Source organism: Triticum dicoccoides, chromosome 6B (assembly GCF_002162155.2).
Source record: "Triticum dicoccoides isolate Atlit2015 ecotype Zavitan chromosome 6B, WEW_v2.0, whole genome shotgun sequence".
In the NCBI taxonomy this organism is placed as follows: Eukaryota; Viridiplantae; Streptophyta; class Magnoliopsida; order Poales; family Poaceae; genus Triticum; species Triticum dicoccoides.
In genome coordinates, this window is record NC_041391.1 from 23,905,890 (window position 1) to 23,926,515 (window position 20,626).

General features: G+C 42.1%; 1 long non-coding RNA gene across 1 annotated transcript; it reads right to left on the reverse strand.

Annotated features, from left to right (window-relative positions):
* Positions 1-18,459: 18,459 nt before the first annotated feature.
* Positions 18,460-19,892, reverse strand: LOC119322158. The gene is made up of 2 exons (XR_005155438.1): positions 19,051-19,892; positions 18,460-18,928 (listed from the first exon to the last, which is right to left on the reverse strand). It is a non-coding gene; the product is annotated as an uncharacterized LOC119322158 (long non-coding RNA).
* Positions 19,893-20,626: the final 734 nt, after the last annotated feature.

Genomic DNA, 20,626 nt, shown 5'->3' on the forward strand with positions numbered 1-20,626 from the left:
TGTAACATGGGGCAGTAGGTGGTGTGGCGGCGCAGGGTGGGATAAGAGGTGGTGCGGCGGCATGCGTCGAGATGGAAGTGCGACAGCAGTGCAGCATGGGGGAGGAGGTGGTGCAGCGGCACGGGGAGGGAGCTGGTGCGACGGTGTGGGGCGGGAGGTGGTGCGGTGGCGGGAGAAGGAGAGAAAGAGAGAAGGGAGCGAGGTGCTTGTGGGGTGGGGTTGGACAAGTACGTGCGTGTGTGGGGGTGGTGTGGTGCCACGTCATAAATCTACATGATCGGTCCGCGGGATGTGCTTTCTCTTTGCCAACGACCAAAAAAACTGATGGAAAAGTATGTCTTTCCTATCAGTCAAATAAAAACAGCCGACTAAGCCTGTCTTTCCTGCTAGTCAAATAAAAATAGATGGTTGGTGCCATGCACCGGTACCAATGCACCCGTTTAGTCCCGGTTGGTGCCACCAACCGGGACAAAAGGCCTGGTGCTGCCCGCGTCGCGGCCAAAAGTTTAGTCCCACCTCATTAGTTGAGAGAACTCGAGAGTGGTTTATAAGCGCTACTGCGCCCACCCTCTCGAGCTCCTCTCAACTGCAGGCTTTCGAGCCTAATTTGTGTTACACTGTGCCTGTGGGGCTACTAGGCCTACTGCGGGCCTGAATCCTGGTCCATGGTGGGTTTCTAGTCGTATTCAGGCCGTCGTGGCCTAGTAGGTGGCACTTTTCTTTATTTTTTTGTTTTCTTTTTTGCTTTATTATTTTTTATTTTTTTCTACTTACAGCAAAATACTTACTAGTTTTTCATGTAATTCTTTTTGCTTTTAGGTAATAAAAATTATGAACTTTCTGTTAGTGCCATTTGTTTTCCAATTTGAATAGTTTAAATTTGATTTTTTTTGAAATTTGTGTGAATCACTAGTTTTTGAATAACTTTACTATAAAAATAGATTTTTGAGTGATTCTTTTTCCTGCTATTTAAAATTAATATGTTTTATCATTATATTCAGAAACAGATTTTGTTATTTTAGTTTCTAACAAAAAAAATTCTTTATGATAATTCTTTTTGCTATTAAAGTTTCTAACAAAAAAATTTCTTTATGAAATTTCTTTTTTGCTTTTAATGTTTTGAACAGAAAATACTTTGATAATTTTTGTTGCATAAATTTTATATAATTTTAGTTTCAATAATACTAGAGTTTTATAAAAGTTTTTTTGTTGATTCCTTTTGCTATTGGAGTTTTATAAAAGATTTTTAGTTGATTCTTTTTTGCTATTAAAGGATATTATAGTTTTTTTTTGTTGATCATAACAGAATATTTTAATTGATTATTTTGAGTTCATTCTTTTTGCTATTAGTTCATTCTTTTTGCTATTAGTTCATTCTTTGAGCTAAATGACCCTTAAATTGAAAAGCACTACAAATGAACTCTGAAAAGGTTGAAAGTTGGCATGGTATCATCCTTTCACCCACATAGCATGTGCTAAAAAGTTGAGAGGGTTACGACAAAAACTGGATGCACTTCGTGTACAAAACGGACAATCTCTTTGGAAGTATCAGGGTTTCGGACGAAAACTCATCTGTTATAAAGGGATTTCCTTTGTTCACATGTAACTACAGTGATATTCTAGATCAAAGTCATCATCATAATAGTTGTGGATAGAAAGTCTTCACTTTTTCTTCGCTTGTGTCCTTTGCTTATTGCGCCATAACCATGGATAATCTTCATCGTTTAACAGGGTGCTTGGGTCAGCCTTGACTTTGAAGGGAGGAATTTCATGAAAATTTTCATAATCTTCAGACATGTCTGTCTTGCCCTCCAATTCCACGATGTCTATTTTTCCTGAAAGAACTATGTGGCGCTTTGGCTCATCGTACGATGTATCCGCTTCCTTATCTTTTCTTTTTCTCGGTTTGGTAGACATGTCCTTCACATAGAAAACTTGTGCCACATCATTGGCTAGAACGAATGGTTCGTCTGTGTACCCCAGATTGTTCAGATCCACTATTGTCATTCAGTACTATGGGTCTACATGTACCCCGCCTCCTGACAGATTGACCCATTTGCACTTAAACAAAGAGACCTTAAAATCATGTCCATAGTCAAGTTCCCATATGTCCACTATGTAACCATAATATGTGTCCTTTCCCCTCTTGGTTGCTGCATCAAAGCGGACACCACTGTTTTAGTTGGTGCTCTTTTGATCTTGGGCGATTGTGTAAAATGTATTCCCATTTATCTCGTACCCTTTGTAAGTCATTACAGTAAAAGATGGTTCCCTCGCCAACGAGTACAACTCATCAGAAACAGTGTTGTCACCCCTGAGACGTGTTTGCAACCAACTGCCAAAAGTCCTGATGTGTTCACATGTAATCCAGTCGTCACACTGGTCCGGGTGTTTGGAGCACAGAATGTTCTTGTGTTCATCGACATACAGGGTCACCAATGTAGAATTCTGTAGAACTGTGTAGTGTGCTTGAGACCAAGAATGCCCGTCCCTACATATTATTGAGTCCCCTCGTAGCGTGCCTTTTCCACTTAGTCTCCCCTCATACCGCGATTGAGGGAGACCTATCTTCTTAAGGTCAGGAATGAAGTCAACACAAAACCCAATGTCATCCTCTGTTTGATGGCCCATGGAGATGCTTCCTTCTGGTCTAGCGCGGTTACGGACATATTTCTTTAGGACTCCCATGAACCTCTCAAAGGGGAACATATTATGTAGAAATACAGGGCCAGATAATCTCGTCGACTAGATGAACTAGGACATCCGTCATGATATTGAAGAAGGATGGTGGGAACACCGGCTCAAAACTGACAAGACATTGCGCCACATCACTCAACCTTGGTAGGATTTCTGGATCGATGACCTTCTGAGAGATTGCATTGAGGAATGAACATAGCTTCACAATGGCTAATCGAACATTTTCTGGTAGAAGCCCCCTCAATGCAACCGGAAGCAGTTGTGTCATACTCACGTGGCAGTCATGCGACTTTAGGTTCTGGAACTTTTTCTCTACCATATTTATTATTCCCTTTATATTCGATAGCCAGACGGGACCTTCATACTGAGCAGGCATTGAAAGAAGATTTCCTTCTCTTCTTTGGTAAGTGCGTAGCTGGCAGGACCTTCATACTGCTTTGGAGGCAAGCCGTCTTTTTCGTGCAAACGTTGCAGGTCCTCCCGTGCATCAGGTGTATCTTGTGTCTTTCCATACACGCCCAAGAAGCCTAGCAGGTTCACGCAAAGGTTCTTCGTCACGTGCATCATGTTGATTGAAGAGCAGACCTCTAGGTCTTTCCAGCAGGGTATGTCCCAAAATATAGATTTCTTCTTCCACATGGGTGCGCGTCCCTCAGCGTCATTCGGAACAGATAGTCCGCCGGGACCCTTTCTGAAGATTACTTTTAATCATTGACCATAACAAGTACGTGATCACCAGTACACATGGCGGGCTTCTTCCGGTGATCTGCCTCGCCTTTGAAATGCTTACCTTTCTTTCGACATTGATGGTTGGTAGGAAGAAATCGACGATGCCCCAGGTACACATTCTTCCTACATTTGTCCAGGTATATACTTTCGGTGTCATCTAAACAGTGCGTGCATGCATGGTATCCCTTGTTTGTTTGTCCTGAAAGGTTACTGAGAGCAGGATAATCATTGATGGTTACAAACAGCAACGCATGCAGGTCAAATTCCTCATGTTTGTGCTCATCCCACACACGTACACCGTTTCCAATCCATAGCTGTAAAAGTTCTTCAACTAATGGTCTTAGGTACACATCAATGTTGTTGCTGGGTTTCTTAGGGCCTTGGATGAGAACTGGCATCATAATGAACTTCCGCTTCATGCACAACCAAGGAGGAAGGTTATAGATACATAGAGTCAAGGGCCAGGTGCTGTGATTGCTGCTCTGCTCCCCAAAAGGATTAATGCCATCTACACTTAAACCAAACCATATGTTCCTTGCGTCACCTGCAAACTCCTCCCAGTATTTTCTCTCAATTTTTCTCCACTGTGACCCGTCAGCGGGTCCTCTCAACTTCCTGTCTTTCTTACAGTCCTCTCTGTGTCATCGCATCAACTTGGCATGCTCTTTGTTTCTGAACAGGCGTTTCAATCGTGGTATTTTAGGAGCATACCACATCACCTTGGCAGGAACCCTCTTTCTGGGGCGCTCGCCATCAACATCACCAGGGTCATCTCGTCTGATTTTATACCGCAATGCACCGCATACCGGACATGCGTTCAAATCCTCGTACGCACCGCGGTAGAGGATGCAGTCATTAGGGCATGCATATATCTTCTGCACTTCTAATCCTAGAGGGCCTATGACCTTCTTTGCTGCATATGTACTGTCGATCAATTCGTTATCCTTTGGAAGCTTCTTCTTCAATATTTTCAGCAGCTTCTCAAATCCTTTGTCAGGCACACCATTCTCTGCCTTCCACTGCAGCAATTCCAGTACGGTACCGAGCTTTGTGTTGCCATCTTCGCAATTGGAGTACAACCCTTTTTTGTGATCCTTTAACACGCGGTCAAACTTCAGCTTCTCCTTTACACTTTCGCACTGTCTCTTTGCATCAACAATGACCTGACGAAGATCATCATCGGGCACATCGTCTGGTTCCTCTTGATGTTCAGCTTCCCCCATTGCAGCATCTTCAGCTTCCCCCATTGCAGCATCTTCAGCTTCCCCCATTGCAGCATCACCGTATTCAGGGGGCACATAGTTGTCATCATGTTCTTCTTCTTCTTCTTCGTTGTCTTCCATCATAACCCCTCTTTCTCCGTGCTTGGTCCAAACATTATAGTGTGGTATGAAACCCTTATAAAGAAGGTGGGTGTGAAGGGTTTTTGAGTCAAAGTAAGACCTCGTATTCCCACATATAGGGCATGGACAACACATAAAACCATTCTGCTTGATTGCCTCAGCAACTGCGAGAAAATTATTCATGCCCTTAATGTACTCGGAGGTGCGTCTGTTACCGTACATCCATTGTCGGTTCATCTCTGCGTACATCATGAATAGATAGGTGACCAAATTAATATAAGTTCATCATCACATTAAACCCAAAGTACATACATAGTTCTCATTGAACAACATATAGCTCTCCAGAGCATCTAATTAAACCATACATTGAAACTATGTAAAACATTTCAATGCAACAACAAATGTGATCATAACCGCAACCAAGGTAACAATTGATCCAATGACATAATAATACCAAGCCTCAGTATGAATGGCATATTTTCTAATCTTTCTAATCTTCAAGCGCATTGCATCCATCTTGATCTTGTGATCATCGACGATATCCACAACATGCAACTCCAATATCATCTTCTCCTCCTCAATTTTTTTCAATTTTTCCTTCAAGTAATTGTTTTCTTCTTCAACTAAATTTAATCGCTCGACAATAGGGTCGGTTGGAATTTCCGGTTCACATACTCCTAGATAAAAAAATCTATGTCACGTTGCTCGGCATTATTGTCATAAACACTAAATGAAACTAATAGTTATAAAGGAAAAATATATACCACATCTGAATCATAGACAGGATGAGGGACGACGGAGGCGGATACCAAAACCATCGCACTATAGAATAACAAACAATAATAAGTAAGAAACTACACAAGTATCTATCTAAATCAGACAAGTAAGAACTTTTTTCTTTTAGAAAGAAGATAAGATCAAGAGGCTCACCACGGTGGTGCACGCACGAGATCGGCGTGAGCGATCAACGGCGATGAGGACGGGGATGGGACAGGACGGACCGCCAAATCTAGACAAATCTCGAGGAAAATGGAGCTTGGACAAGGAACTTTGAGAGGAGAAAGCTTAAGTGTGGCTAGGGCATTTCATCGAACACGTCATGTGCATAGGAGGTGAGCTAGAGCACAACACACCTCTCACACACCTCTCCTAGAGCACTCCACTGCTCTGCTCGCGGGCAAGGGGTATATATATGCATCTCATTGGTCCCGGTTCGTGGCTCGAACCGGGACTAAAGGGCAACCTTTGGTCCCGGTTTAAGCCACCAACTGGGACCAATGGTGGTGGGCCAGGAGCGAGGCACATTGGTCTCAGTTCGAGCCTCGAACCAGGAACAAAGTTGCCAGATGAACCAGGACCAATGCCCCACGATGGCCCGGCTGCCCCCCCCCCCGGCCTCACGAACCGGGACCTATGCCCCCATGGGTCCTGGTTCTGGGCTAAACCGGGACTAATGGGCTAGCCCGGCCTGAACCAAAGCCCTGTTTTCTACTAGTGCACAATAGTCACCTCCACAGATAGATCTGATACTTAGGAAAACAAATTGGCTCTATGAAGAAGAAAAAGAAGAACACACCGCACGCTGCTGTTGCACATGTAGTTGTCAACCTGCATGGAACACTCGCAACAGAGGAAATGGCCATTGGATTTCCCACTAAGACAACTCAGATATGTTTTTCCACAAAAAATAGTTAGAAAGCTAAAGTATCATGGGAAAAAACGGTGTGTTTCAAAAATATACTTGCCAGATAAAATATCAGTTAATTAGTATTGCACAAGAAGACGCCTACAAATTATTGCGAGCAAATTTTGTACTACTGCAAAATTGTCCCCAAAAGATTCCATCCCTCTAGAAACATGCAACATTAAATTAAATTACAACAATTCTGTATATGTAATAAAAATCATGTAGATAGAAGACAGAACTATGATATGGATTAGGGAGAAAAGTTTGCTGTGTTTCATAGGTTTAGGAGCAATGTTGTGTATCTCTTATAATGTCTTGAATAACTGTGCTATCGGCGGTAGCTCCTTTTCTTGGCGGCCTCATGAATGATTGACGACAACTGATTCCTGATCTGTTTGAAACTGTCCTTAGTACGGTCCTCCTCCCCTCCTAGATATGATTCATGTACTAATCCAAAAATACATCCTTCTCCACTTCATCGCAGTTAGGTCGGGGCATGGCAGCTAAGGGCTTAGAAGGTTAGGGTAGTAGAGATTCAAAGATCATGAAGGAAGGGGATGAGGAAGAAGCTAGTTGGATTGTTTTAGAGGACAGCTACGAAAGACAGCAAATTGGACAGGAGGAGGAGCAGGAGCGCTAGGGTTTGTTGCATCAGTGGGGCTGACTTCTAGGGATTCAGATTGGATGGGAGGAGAACATGATTAGGAGGAGCAGCGCCACGACTTGGTCGTTGGTTGTTTGTTTAGGCTATACATGGGAGGGGTTGGATCAGTGGAGGAAGGCGATTGCCAGATTCTTTTTTATCACTGTATTTTTTCGAACTGTTTTATTTCGCTGTAGATTATTTTTTACGGGATTTTTATCACTGTTCGTATTTTTTCGAACTGTTTTTTATCACTGTTCGTATTTTCGAGCTAATTTTTAACCGTGCGTCTGAATGCAGCAAGTAATATGGCGTTGGAAAGCTTAAACAAATGCGAAACTTTTTGGTATGTATTATTTTTTTCCAATTCTTTACGATTTTAAGTCAGTTTCGAAAATGGCGAAAAAAATATTTTCGCCGTATTTTCTACAAACTTTATCGGAATGGCGCAAATAATATACCGCTGAAAAGCTACGGAAAATGCGAAACTTTTTCATGTTGACAGTGTTCTCTGATTCTTGGCCGTTTTCATGTAATTTTAAAAATGGCGAGATCATTCGTTCTGCCTTTATCGCGAAACAGATTCGCCAAAAATGCATCGCGTGAAGTACCTGAACTTCTCGGTATGAAACCTTGAACTTCACTCTGTTTTTCACGTGCTTTTTTTCCTCGTATATCTCTATCCACTGCTCCTAGCTCTACATCCACTCACCGGAATTGAGCAAGTGATATACCGATGGAAAGCTGCTGTAAACACGCAACTTTCCCGCGTTGATCATTTTTTCATACTCGCAACAATTTTAAAAGTTCCTCATCTGAAATTCATTCAAAGTAGTAGTTGAACTTCATGCTATTTTCACGTTGAACTTCTGTGATGAATTTTTGTTTGTACACGCGCCTGAACTTCCCTCTGTACGAGCCTGACCTTCGGGCTATCTTTGCAATTTTACTACCTGATTTGTTCGACCTGAACTTCCCCTAGTGCTAGGTTGAACTTCCGTCAACATTGCCCAAATGGGGCTTGCGATATACCGTTGGAAAGCTATGGACACCAGTATCATGACCCAACTTAAAATTTTGGCAAAATGTAAGTGGTTTAAGAGCAGTTTTGAAAACCGTTTTTTCTTCATACAAAAAATGTGAATCGTATTTTTGATTGCATTTCTAAATCGTTTATCGGAATGAGGAAAATAATATGGCGTTTGGAAAGCTGCTGTAAAACCGCTCCTTCCACATGCTGAAAGTTTTTTCTAATTCCCTATGATTAAAGAGTAATGTGGAAAACCGTAAAATTTCGCAAACCGAACAACCGAGTTCATATTTTTGTTGCCATTTCTAAATGCCTAATCCAATTGAGACAAATGATATCGTGTTGGAAAGCTTATGAAAATGCGATTTTTTCTCATGTTGAAAGTTTTTTCTAATTTTGAATGGTTTAAGAGTAATTTAGAAAACGGTACAAGTTCCCATTTATCTCGTACCCTTTGTAAGTCATTACAGTAAAAGATGGTTCCCTCGCCAACGAGTACAACTCATCAGAAACAGTGTTGTCACCCCTGAGACGTGTTTGCAACCAACTGCCAAAAGTCCTGATGTGTTCACATGTAATCCAGTCGTCACACTGGTCCGGGTGTTTGGAGCACAGAATGTTCTTGTGTTCATCGACATACAGGGTCACCAATGTAGAATTCTGTAGAACTGTGTAGTGTGCTTGAGACCAAGAATGCCCGTCCCTACATATTATTGAGTCCCCTCCTAGCGTGCCTTTTCCACTTAGTCTCCCCTCATACCGCGATTGAGGGAGACCTATCTTCTTAAGGTCAGGAATGAAGTCAACACAAAACCCAATGTCATCCTCTGTTTGATGGCCCATGGAGATGCTTCCTTCTGGTCTAGCGCGGTTACGGACATATTTCTTTAGGACTCCCATGAACCTCTCAAAGGGGAACATATTATGTAGAAATACAGGGCCAGATAATCTCGTCGACTAGATGAACTAGGACATCCGTCATGATATTGAAGAAGGATGGTGGGAACACCGGCTCAAAACTGACAAGACATTGCGCCACATCACTCAACCTTGGTAGGATTTCTGGATCGATGACCTTCTGAGAGATTGCATTGAGGAATGAACATAGCTTCACAATGGCTAATCGAACATTTTCTGGTAGAAGCCCCCTCAATGCAACCGGAAGCAGTTGTGTCATACTCACGTGGCAGTCATGCGACTTTAGGTTCTGGAACTTTTTCTCTACCATATTTATTATTCCCTTTATATTCGATAGCCAGACGGGACCTTCATACTGAGCAGGCATTGAAAGAAGATTTCCTTCTCTTCTTTGGTAAGTGCGTAGCTGGCAGGACCTTCATACTGCTTTGGAGGCAAGCCGTCTTTTTCGTGCAAACGTTGCAGGTCCTCCCGTGCATCAGGTGTATCTTGTGTCTTTCCATACACGCCCAAGAAGCCTAGCAGGTTCACGCAAAGGTTCTTCGTCACGTGCATCATGTTGATTGAAGAGCAGACCTCTAGGTCTTTCCAGCAGGGTATGTCCCAAAATATAGATTTCTTCTTCCACATGGGTGCGCGTCCCTCAGCGTCATTCGGAACAGATAGTCCGCCGGGACCCTTTCTGAAGATTACTTTTAATCATTGACCATAACAAGTACGTGATCACCAGTACACATGGCGGGCTTCTTCCGGTGATCTGCCTCGCCTTTGAAATGCTTACCTTTCTTTCGACATTGATGGTTGGTAGGAAGAAATCGACAATGCCCCAGGTACACATTCTTCCTGCATTTGTCCAGGTATATACTTTCGGTGTCATCTAAACAGTGCGTGCATGCATGGTATCCCTTGTTTGTTTGTCCTGAAAGGTTACTGAGAGCAGGATAATCATTGATGGTTACAAACAGCAACGCATGCAGGTCAAATTCCTCATGTTTGTGCTCATCCCACACACGTACACCGTTTCCAATCCATAGCTGTAAAAGTTCTTCAACTAATGGTCTTAGGTACACATCAATGTTGTTGCTGGGTTTCTTAGGGCCTTGGATGAGAACTGGCATCATAATGAACTTCCGCTTCATGCACAACCAAGGAGGAAGGTTATAGATACATAGAGTCAAGGGCCAGGTGCTGTGATTGCTGCTCTGCTCCCCAAAAGGATTAATGCCATCTACACTTAAACCAAACCATACGTTCCTTGCGTCACCTGCAAACTCCTCCCAGTATTTTCTCTCAATTTTTCTCCACTGTGACCCGTCAGCGGGTCCTCTCAACTTCCTGTCTTTCTTACAGTCCTCTTTGTGTCATCGCATCAACTTGGCATGCTCTTTGTTTCTGAACAGGCGTTTCAATCGTGGTATTTTAGGAGCATACCACATCACCTTGGCAGGAACCCTCTTTCTGGGGCGCTCGCCATCAACATCACCAGGGTCATCTCGTCTGATTTTATACCGCAATGCACCGCATACCGGACATGCGTTCAAATCCTCGTACGCACCGCGGTAGAGGATGCAGTCATTAGGGCATGCATATATCTTCTGCACTTCTAATCCTAGAGGGCCTATGACCTTCTTTGCTGCATATGTACTGTCGATCAATTCGTTATCCTTTGGAAGCTTCTTCTTCAATATTTTCAGAAGCTTCTCAAATCCTTTGTCAGGCACACCATTCTCTGCCTTCCACTGCAGCAATTCCAGTACGGTACCGAGCTTTGTGTTGCCATCTTCGCAATTGGAGTACAACCCTTTTTTGTGATCCTTTAACACACGGTCAAACTTCAGCTTCTCCTTTACACTTTCGCACTGTCTCTTTGCATCAACAATGACCTGACGAAGATCATCATCGGGCACATCGTCTGGTTCCTCTTGATGTTCAGCTTCCCCCATTGCAGCATCTTCAGCTTCCCCCATTGCAGCATCTTCAGCTTCCCCCATTGCAGCATCACCGTATTCAGGGGGCACATAGTTGTCATCATGTTCTTCTTCTTCTTCTTCGTTGTCTTCCATCATAACCCCTCTTTCTCCGTGCTTGGTCCAAACATTATAGTGTGGTATGAAACCCTTATAAAGAAGGTGGGTGTGAAGGGTTTTTGAGTCAAAGTAAGACCTCGTATTCCCACATATAGGGCATGGACAACACATAAAACCATTCTGCTTGATTGCCTCAGCAACTGCGAGAAAATTATTCATGCCCTTAATGTACTCGGAGGTGCGTCTGTTACCGTACATCCATTGTCGGTTCATCTCTGCGTACATCATGAATAGATAGGTGACCAAATTAATATAAGTTCATCATCACATTAAACCCAAAGTACATACATAGTTCTCATTGAACAACATATAGCTCTCCAGAGCATCTAATTAAACCATACATTGAAACTATGTAAAACATTTCAATGCAACAACAAATGTGATCATAACCGCAACCAAGGTAACAATTGATCCAATGACATAATAATACCAAGCCTCAGTATGAATGGCATATTTTCTAATCTTTCTAATCTTCAAGCGCATTGCATCCATCTTGATCTTGTGATCATCGACGATATCCACAACATGCAACTCCAATATCATCTTCTCCTCCTCAATTTTTTTCAATTTTTCCTTCAAGTAATTGTTTTCTTCTTCAACTAAATTTAATCGCTCGACAATAGGGTCGGTTGGAATTTCCGGTTCACATACTCCTAGATAAAAAAATCTATGTCACGTTGCTCGGCATTATTGTCATAAACACTAAATGAAACTAATAGTTATAAAGGAAAAATATATACCACATCTGAATCATAGACAGGATGAGGGACGACGGAGGCGGATACCAAAACCATCGCACTATAGAATAACAAACAATAATAAGTAAGAAACTACACAAGTATCTATCTAAATCAGACAAGTAAGAACTTTTTTCTTTTAGAAAGAAGATAAGATCAAGAGGCTCACCACGGTGGTGCACGCACGAGATCGGCGTGAGCGATCAACGGCGATGAGGACGGGGATGGGACAGGACGGACCGCCAAATCTAGACAAATCTCGAGGAAAATGGAGCTTGGACAAGGAACTTTGAGAGGAGAAAGCTTAAGTGTGGCTAGGGCATTTCATCGAACACGTCATGTGCATAGGAGGTGAGCTAGAGCACAACACACCTCTCACACACCTCTCCTAGAGCACTCCACTGCTCTGCTCGCGGGCAAGGGGTATATATATATGCATCTCATTGGTCCCGGTTCGTGGCTCGAACCGGGACTAAAGGGCAACCTTTGGTCCCGGTTTAAGCCACCAACTGGGACCAATGGTGGTGGGCCAGGAGCGAGGCACATTGGTCTCAGTTCGAGCCTCGAACCAGGAACAAAGTTGCCAGATGAACCAGGACCAATGCCCCACGATGGCCCGGCTGCCCCCCCCCCCCGGCCTCACGAACCGGGACCTATGCCCCCATGGGTCCTGGTTCTGGGCTAAACCGGGACTAATGGGCTGGCCCGGCCTGAACCAAAGCCCTGTTTTCTACTAGTGCACAATAGTCACCTCCACAGATAGATCTGATACTTAGGAAAACAAATTGGCTCTATGAAGAAGAAAAAGAAGAACACACCGCACGCTGCTGTTGCACATGTAGTTGTCAACCTGCATGGAACACTCGCAACAGAGGAAATGGCCATTGGATTTCCCACTAAGACAACTCAGATATGTTTTTCCACAAAAAATAGTTAGAAAGCTAAAGTATCATGGGAAAAAACGGTGTGTTTCAAAAATATACTTGCCAGATAAAATATCAGTTAATTAGTATTGCACAAGAAGACGCCTACAAATTATTGCGAGCAAATTTTGTACTACTGCAAAATTGTCCCCAAAAGATTCCATCCCTCTAGAAACATGCAACATTAAATTAAATTACAACAATTCTGTATATGTAATAAAAATCATGTAGATAGAAGACAGAACTATGATATGGATTAGGGAGAAAAGTTTGCTGTGTTTCATAGGTTTAGGAGCAATGTTGTGTATCTCTTATAATGTCTTGAATAACTGTGCTATCGGCGGTAGCTCCTTTTCTTGGCGGCCTCATGAATGATTGACGACAACTGATTCCTGATCTGTTTGAAACTGTCCTTAGTACGGTCCTCCTCCCCTCCTAGATATGATTCATGTACTAATCCAAAAATACATCCTTCTCCACTTCATCGCAGTTAGGTCGGGGCATGGCAGCTAAGGGCTTAGAAGGTTAGGGTAGTAGAGATTCAAAGATCATGAAGGAAGGGGATGAGGAAGAAGCTAGTTGGATTGTTTTAGAGGACAGCTACGAAAGACAGCAAATTGGACAGGAGGAGGAGCAGGAGCGCTAGGGTTTGTTGCATCAGTGGGGCTGACTTCTAGGGATTCAGATTGGATGGGAGGAGAACATGATTAGGAGGAGCAGCGCCACGACTTGGTCGTTGGTTGTTTGTTTAGGCTATACATGGGAGGGGTTGGATCAGTGGAGGAAGGCGATTGCCAGATTCTTTTTTATCACTGTATTTTTTTCGAACTGTTTTATTTCGCTGTAGATTATTTTTTACGGGATTTTTATCACTGTTCGTATTTTTTCGAACTGTTTTTTATCACTGTTCGTATTTTCGAGCTAATTTTTAACCGTGCGTCTGAATGCAGCAAGTAATATGGCGTTGGAAAGCTTGAACAAATGCGAAACTTTTTGGTATGTATTATTTTTTTCCAATTCTTTACGATTTTAAGTCAGTTTCGAAAATGGCGAAAAAAATATTTTCGCCGTATTTTCTACAAACTTTATCGGAATGGCGCAAATAATATACCGCTGAAAAGCTACGGAAAATGCGAAACTTTTTCATGTTGACAGTGTTCTCTGATTCTTGGCCGTTTTCATGTAATTTTAAAAACGGCGAGATCATTCGTTCTGCCTTTATCGCGAAACAGATTCGCCAAAAATGCATCGCGTGAAGTACCTGAACTTCTCGGTATGAAACCTTGAACTTCACTCTGTTTTTCACGTGCTTTTTTTCCTCGTATATCTCTATCCACTGCTCCTAGCTCTACATCCACTCACCGGAATTGAGCAAGTGATATACCGATGGAAAGCTGCTGTAAACACGCAACTTTCCCGCGTTGATCATTTTTTCATACTCGCAACAATTTTAAAAGTTCCTCATCTGAAATTCATTCAAAGTAGTAGTTGAACTTCATGCTATTTTCACGTTGAACTTCTGTGATGAATTTTTGTTTGTACACGCGCCTGAACTTCCCTCTGTACGAGCCTGACCTTCGGGCTATCTTTGCAATTTTACTACCTGATTTGTTCGACCTGAACTTCCCCTAGTGCTAGGTTGAACTTCCGTCAACATTGCCCAAATGGGGCTTGCGATATACCGTTGGAAAGCTATGGACACCAGTATCATGACCCAACTTAAAATTTTGGCAAAATGTAAGTGGTTTAAGAGCAGTTTTGAAAACCGTTTTTTCTTCATACAAAAAATGTGAATCGTATTTTTGATTGCATTTCTAAATCGTTTATCGGAATGAGGAAAATAATATGGCGTTTGGAAAGCTGCTGTAAAACCGCTCCTTCCACATGCTGAAAGTTCTTTCTAATTCCCTATGATTAAAGAGTAATGTGGAAAACCGTAAATTTCGCAAACCGAACAACCGAGTTCATATTTTTGTTGCCATTTCTAAATGCCTAATCCAATTGAGACAAATGATATCGTGTTGGAAAGCTTAAGAAAATGCGATTTTTTCTCATGTTGAAAGTTTTTTCTAATTTTGAATGGTTTAAGAGTAATTTAGAAAACGGTACAAGTTCTACCAAGTTTGTATTTTCGATTTTTTAATCATACGTCTGAACATAGCAAATGATATGGCGTTGGAAAGCCTGAACAAATGCGAAACTTTTTGGTATATATTGTTTCTCCAAATTCATTACGGTTTTACGTTGATTTTGAAAATGGCTAAAAACGTATTTTCGCTGTAATTTCTACAAACTTCATCGGAACGGGGAAAATAATATACTGTTGAAAAGCTACAAAAAATGTGAAAGTTTTTCATGTTGATGGTTTTCTCTGAATCCCAGCCATTTTTAAGTAATTTCAGAAACGGCGAGATCACTCGTTCTGCCTTTATCACGAAACAGATTCGTCGAAAATGCATTGCGTGAAGTACTTGAACTTCTGTGGCAGTTTTGCCTGAAGTTCACTCTGTTTTTCACCTGCTTTTTTTTGCTCGTAGCTCTTCATTCACTCACCGGAATTAAGCAAGTGATATACCGATGGAAAGCTGCTATAAACACGCAACTTTTCCGTGTTGATCAACTTTTCATACTCGCGACGGTTTTAACAGTTTTTCTTGTGAAATTCATTCAGTGTAGTAGTTGAACTTCCTGTTGTTTTCACGTTGGACTTCTGTGACATATTTTTTGTTTGTAATTTTCCCATCCATTTTCATCAGTGTTACACAAATGATATTCTTTTTGTACAAACCTCTCTCACAATATTTTTTTAACTTTCTCCGACCGAGGACTTGAACTTACACAAATGATATTCTTGTCGTTTTGAAGTAAATTAGAAAATGACAAGATCATGATTTCTGCCTTCATCGCAAATGGAAATGCACTGCCTGAAGTAGTTGAACTTCTCGGGCATGTCTGTTTGAACTTCACTCTGTTTTTGACGTGCTATTTTTTGACATGCTGTTTTTCGCACTGCGTGAATTAATTGAACTTCTGGGGCATGTCTGTTTGAACTTCACTTTGTTTCACTTTATTTGTATTTTTTGTATGAAATACACACCATGTAGCACGTGAACTTCCGGTTGTTATCACTTTTGAACTTCTCTCTGGTTTGAGAGAATTATTTTAGAACACAAAAAAACATATTTTTTTTACGTATTTTGGACATCTAAATACACGGTGAACCTCTCTCACAAGAATTTTTTGAACTTTCCGTCACCGAGCACTTGAACTTCTAGCAACTATTTTTTTCGTTTATGAATTGTTTTTAAAAGTACAAAAAATGGTGTTGTATTTTTTATTTTTTGAACAGGCAAATCCTAGATTATAATAAACTCTGAACTTCTCTATTATTTTAATATGAACTTCAGGTTTTTATATTTTTGAGTAAAGAATTGTATTGGATTTTTATACGGAAAAAATCAAACATGGAAATACAAGATGAACCTCTCTCGCCAGAATTTTTGAACTTCTCTGGACAGAGCACTTGAACTTCTTTCAACAAACTTTTTAAGCTTTTGTTTTTCCATTCTTTTTATTCTCACCTGAAATGCATTCCTTGCAGTACTTGAACTTCTCGTTGTTTTCACTATGAATTTCTGTCACATTTTTGTGTGTACGTCGAATTACACATAATTGAAGGCCGAACACCATTTTTTTCCCATTGTAAAACATGTAATTGGAGGTCGAACGTCCCGCAATATAAATTCTGAACCGTGCATGGAGGTGCACGTGAACTTCTTACAACAAATCTGAGATTTTTATATACTTCGAACTTTTCTCTGTTTCACTTTAGTAATGGAAAAAATAAGAGTTTTTTATAGACATCAAACCGCTCTAACTTTTTTCTTTCAACTTCTTTGTGTGTTTTTTAGAAATGTGAAAATTTAAAGTTCTTGATTTTATTTCTTTTATTACCAAGAAAATGTGATTTTTTTATAAATAGCAAACTTCTCTATTTTTGTAATCTGGACTTCTTGGTTTATTTCTTTTTGTAACGGGAATATTCTAGTTTTTGTAATAAGTATTGAACCGGTTCGTTGTTTAAATATGAACTTCTAGATTTTTTTATTTAGAAACGGCGAAAATCCTTTTTTAATTATTTGTGAACTCCTCTATTTTTAGAATTTGAACTTCCTGTTTTCTATGCAGAAACGGTGAAATATCCACTTGAAAGTGCCATGTTATCTTTGTGAACTTCTAATTTATTTTTGTTTGACCTTCTTATGATGTTCCCGTCACCAGATTCGGAATTTCCGTTTTTTATACATTGAACTATTGTGTGGTTTAATTTTGAACTTCTTGTTTCCATTCTTTCATAACGACCAAAATTTGAGTTTTCTATAATCATCGAAATGCTCCATCTTTTTACTTTGGACTTCTTGGTTTTATTTCTTTTAGTAGCAAAATATATATATTTTTATATTAGACATCGAGCCGCTCCGCTCTTTTTAGTTGAACTTCTAGATTTTTGTGAGAAAGGGGGAAATCTATTTCATTATTTTTCTAAAGTGCTCTATTGTTTTAATTTGACCTTGCTTGTGTTTTTTCAAACGTGAAAATATGTTATTTGTTACATATTTTAAGCTTCTTAGTTGTTTTTAATTTGATTTTTTTATCATTTTTCAGTAACGGGAAAATTCATGGGAGAAAAATTTTGTACACCCATAACACTTTCTTTGAACTATCTAATTTACTAAATTTGAACTTCAACAGTTTACACTGTTCTAGGAGATGCTTGTTTTCTTCTTTGGTGATTCTTGTTTGCCCATAAAAAATCCACTTTTTTATGCAAACGTTGACGGAGTGTAAGTGTGGACTTTATTTGTGCTTCTCATTCAAGCTTCACTAGTGTATTTTTACTTTCTATGTTAATTGTTGATAAAAGTTTTTAGTCGGCGTTTTTAGTGTGTTTGACCTTCCATGCTTTTCACACATGAACTTCAACTAATTTTCATTTTTAGTAGTGTTCTAATTTTTTAAATTTCCTATTTCTAGACTCCAAGCGAACAATTCTAAAATTAAATGTCATCTTAAACCTATTTTTCCTAAATGCATGGACCGCTCAACAATGGTTGGGTTGTTGAGCGTGGGAAGTTTTTGTTTTCAAAACTTTGTGTGCGCGTGCGTGCGTGTGTGACTCCGTAAAATCAGCACACATCACTCAACAACAACAAAAAGTTTATGTTGTGCACTGTTCTTATAGAATCCAACTAGCACTAGCACTACGAAGTGACACTTGAATCATGATCTCAAATTCTCAACGGTCATCACGCAATAACAAAAGGATATGCAAGAACGGGCAAACCATAGAGTACAATGTATGCACTTTCCAAACAAGTAATCTTTTATACAGAAGTTGTGCATGTTTTTACACCACTCCTTTTGGTCTTTATCTCTCTGTTTTATCTCCTAGAAGTAACAAACACTACACGATTTATTCCTTGTCTTTTCTTCTCCGTGTAGCTGGTGTCTACTTATGCATATGAAGCTAGCAAGTGGACGGAGCAGCCTCAACTAGAGAAGTTCAGGTTCAGGTTCAGGTTCAGTTTTGGGTTCAAGTTAGATTAACTCTGGAGTAGGAGTAGTCAGAAAGAAGCGGACAAAAGTTTTAGCACACAAATATAAAAGCGAGCTACCAAAAATAATACACATGTTTGTAGCAGTAGTAGCATTCGGCCAAGTACATTACGAGCGACCCCAAAGTATTAGCAGCTCGGCGACCATGCCTGCAGCCTGCAGGCTCCAGCTAACCTGTCTCATGCATTGTTCTGCTCGTCGCATTGCAGACTCCAGCAAACCTGTCTCTTCTTGTTCTTGCTGCTAGCCACGACCAAATTCCATAGTTGCAAGTAAAAAAAGTTGAGATGGGGGAAAGGCCGCAACCTAATTTTAAATGGTGCTGCTTGCACTAGATTAAGTGATACAGAGAAGGTTCATTCACATATATACATGAGCAAAGTATCAATTCCAAATCTGATAGACAAATGATCCATCCACAACTAACTCGTGCAAAATTTATGTATACCAAATCTTTCTGAACTGAATACTTACCGAACTTGGACCCTGAGATCACCGAGGTGCCAATTAGGTGTGATCTGTGACAGCAACAACTACTTCATGAGCCTCTCAATGAAAAAAACAATTACTTCATGAGTATGGAGTACTGAATGGAGCAGCAGTCTTTGCCAAACTCAGACCAATTTCCAGAACCAAATACCTATGTGAGTGTGTTTCATCACAGTTTGCCTTGCCTAACCTGTAGTAGCATAGCATGGCAAGCATCACTGACCATCTCTCTGAATAAATTGGGTGCATAACGATGGACAGTCTGAAATCAAAAGTATGAGCCTGGAAGAAGGACATGGGCCTTGTCCTGGCGCTGCAGTAGTGGGAACCGGGTGGCTGAGGCGGCGAACGTCCTGGGGCTGTGTAGTTGAACGGCCGGAGGTGGCAGGGGTGAACGTGTTGACTGCTGCGGCGGTTGGGCCCCACTGGGAGGAGGCTGCGTGGTGGCAGGGAGAGCCTCGCCACCGCCAAGAACAAACAGAGCGACGCATGACGGACCTCCGCCGTGACGGATCCTGCCGCCAGCCTTCTTCCCTATCACCGTGACGGACCTCCGTCGTGGACCGTGCTCCTCCCTTTCCCACCCCCCGTCTCCACCACTGAAGTAGATATCTCCGACCTCCCGTCAATGTCGCGGCGGCGGTTGGACGTGGGGTTGGCTGCGGCAGTGGGGGAAGAAGCACGAAGGAGAGGTCAGCTGCAGTGGAAGGAACCGGTGGAGGGGGCCCCGACTACAGCAGCAGGATCTGGCGACTGGGGCCGTGGTCGGTGACCGCGCTGGTGGGATTGGAGCGCCCCGTGGCTGTTGACCACGCGGGCGAGGCGGCGACTCCGGTGCCCGCGAGCGCGCGGGAGAGGAGGCGGTTTCTCTGGCGGCCGACGGCCGGCGGGCATGCGGGCGCGGTGGCGGCTCCGGTTGCTTGGTGGGGGTGGGGAGGAAGTTCGTGGCGTGGGGATGAAACCGGTCGGAGGGGTCTGATGGGCCGGCCAGGTTTCCCGTTTTGCGTTTTTGGAAGTTTAGGAACACCTCGTCGGGCCCTATATATAGGCGCGCCGTGATCCAAATAGTTATTCTAATCCTGGGATTAAAATAGTGCTACTCTCTCTCTAGGAGTATATAAAAGATAAGGTGGTTGAGCGGTTTTTTTTGATAGGAGAAAACTGATGTGGACACGTAGGGATAGAAACAGATCAGAAAAGGGATAGGATGAACAATCGGCAAGATCGTGGTCCAGTTGGGAGGAAAAGGAAACTTATGTTCTTTTTAGATAGTAGAGATAAGGTCATACGAGCCAATACATTCAAAGGCATTTTTCTTCGGAAACACTAACGCCCACACGTTAGCCAACTTAGCCAACTCAACCACACGCCTCCATCGCCGTTCAGCAGTTTCTGCATGAATCTTGGCACGTTTTGGCTGATTTTGTGTGCCACGTAGGACAAGTCGCATGTGTGGTGTGTGAGAGAGTTCGTCCACACGCTGGTTGCCTCCCCGCGGTCAACGATTGCCACTTGGGGGCGTGCAGTGGAACTGCTTTGCGTCCGCACGCCACGCCCGACTGCGGTTGCCGTCGAACACGTCGCGCACTTCGCCCCCCCTCCCCTCACGGTTCCATTTACTCTCGACTTCATTACTCACACAACCCACCCCACAGTTCAGTCGATTGGAAGAGAAGGCGAGAGGAGAAGGCAAAGGCGGAGGCGAAAGAGTCGATGGCATTCGCGGC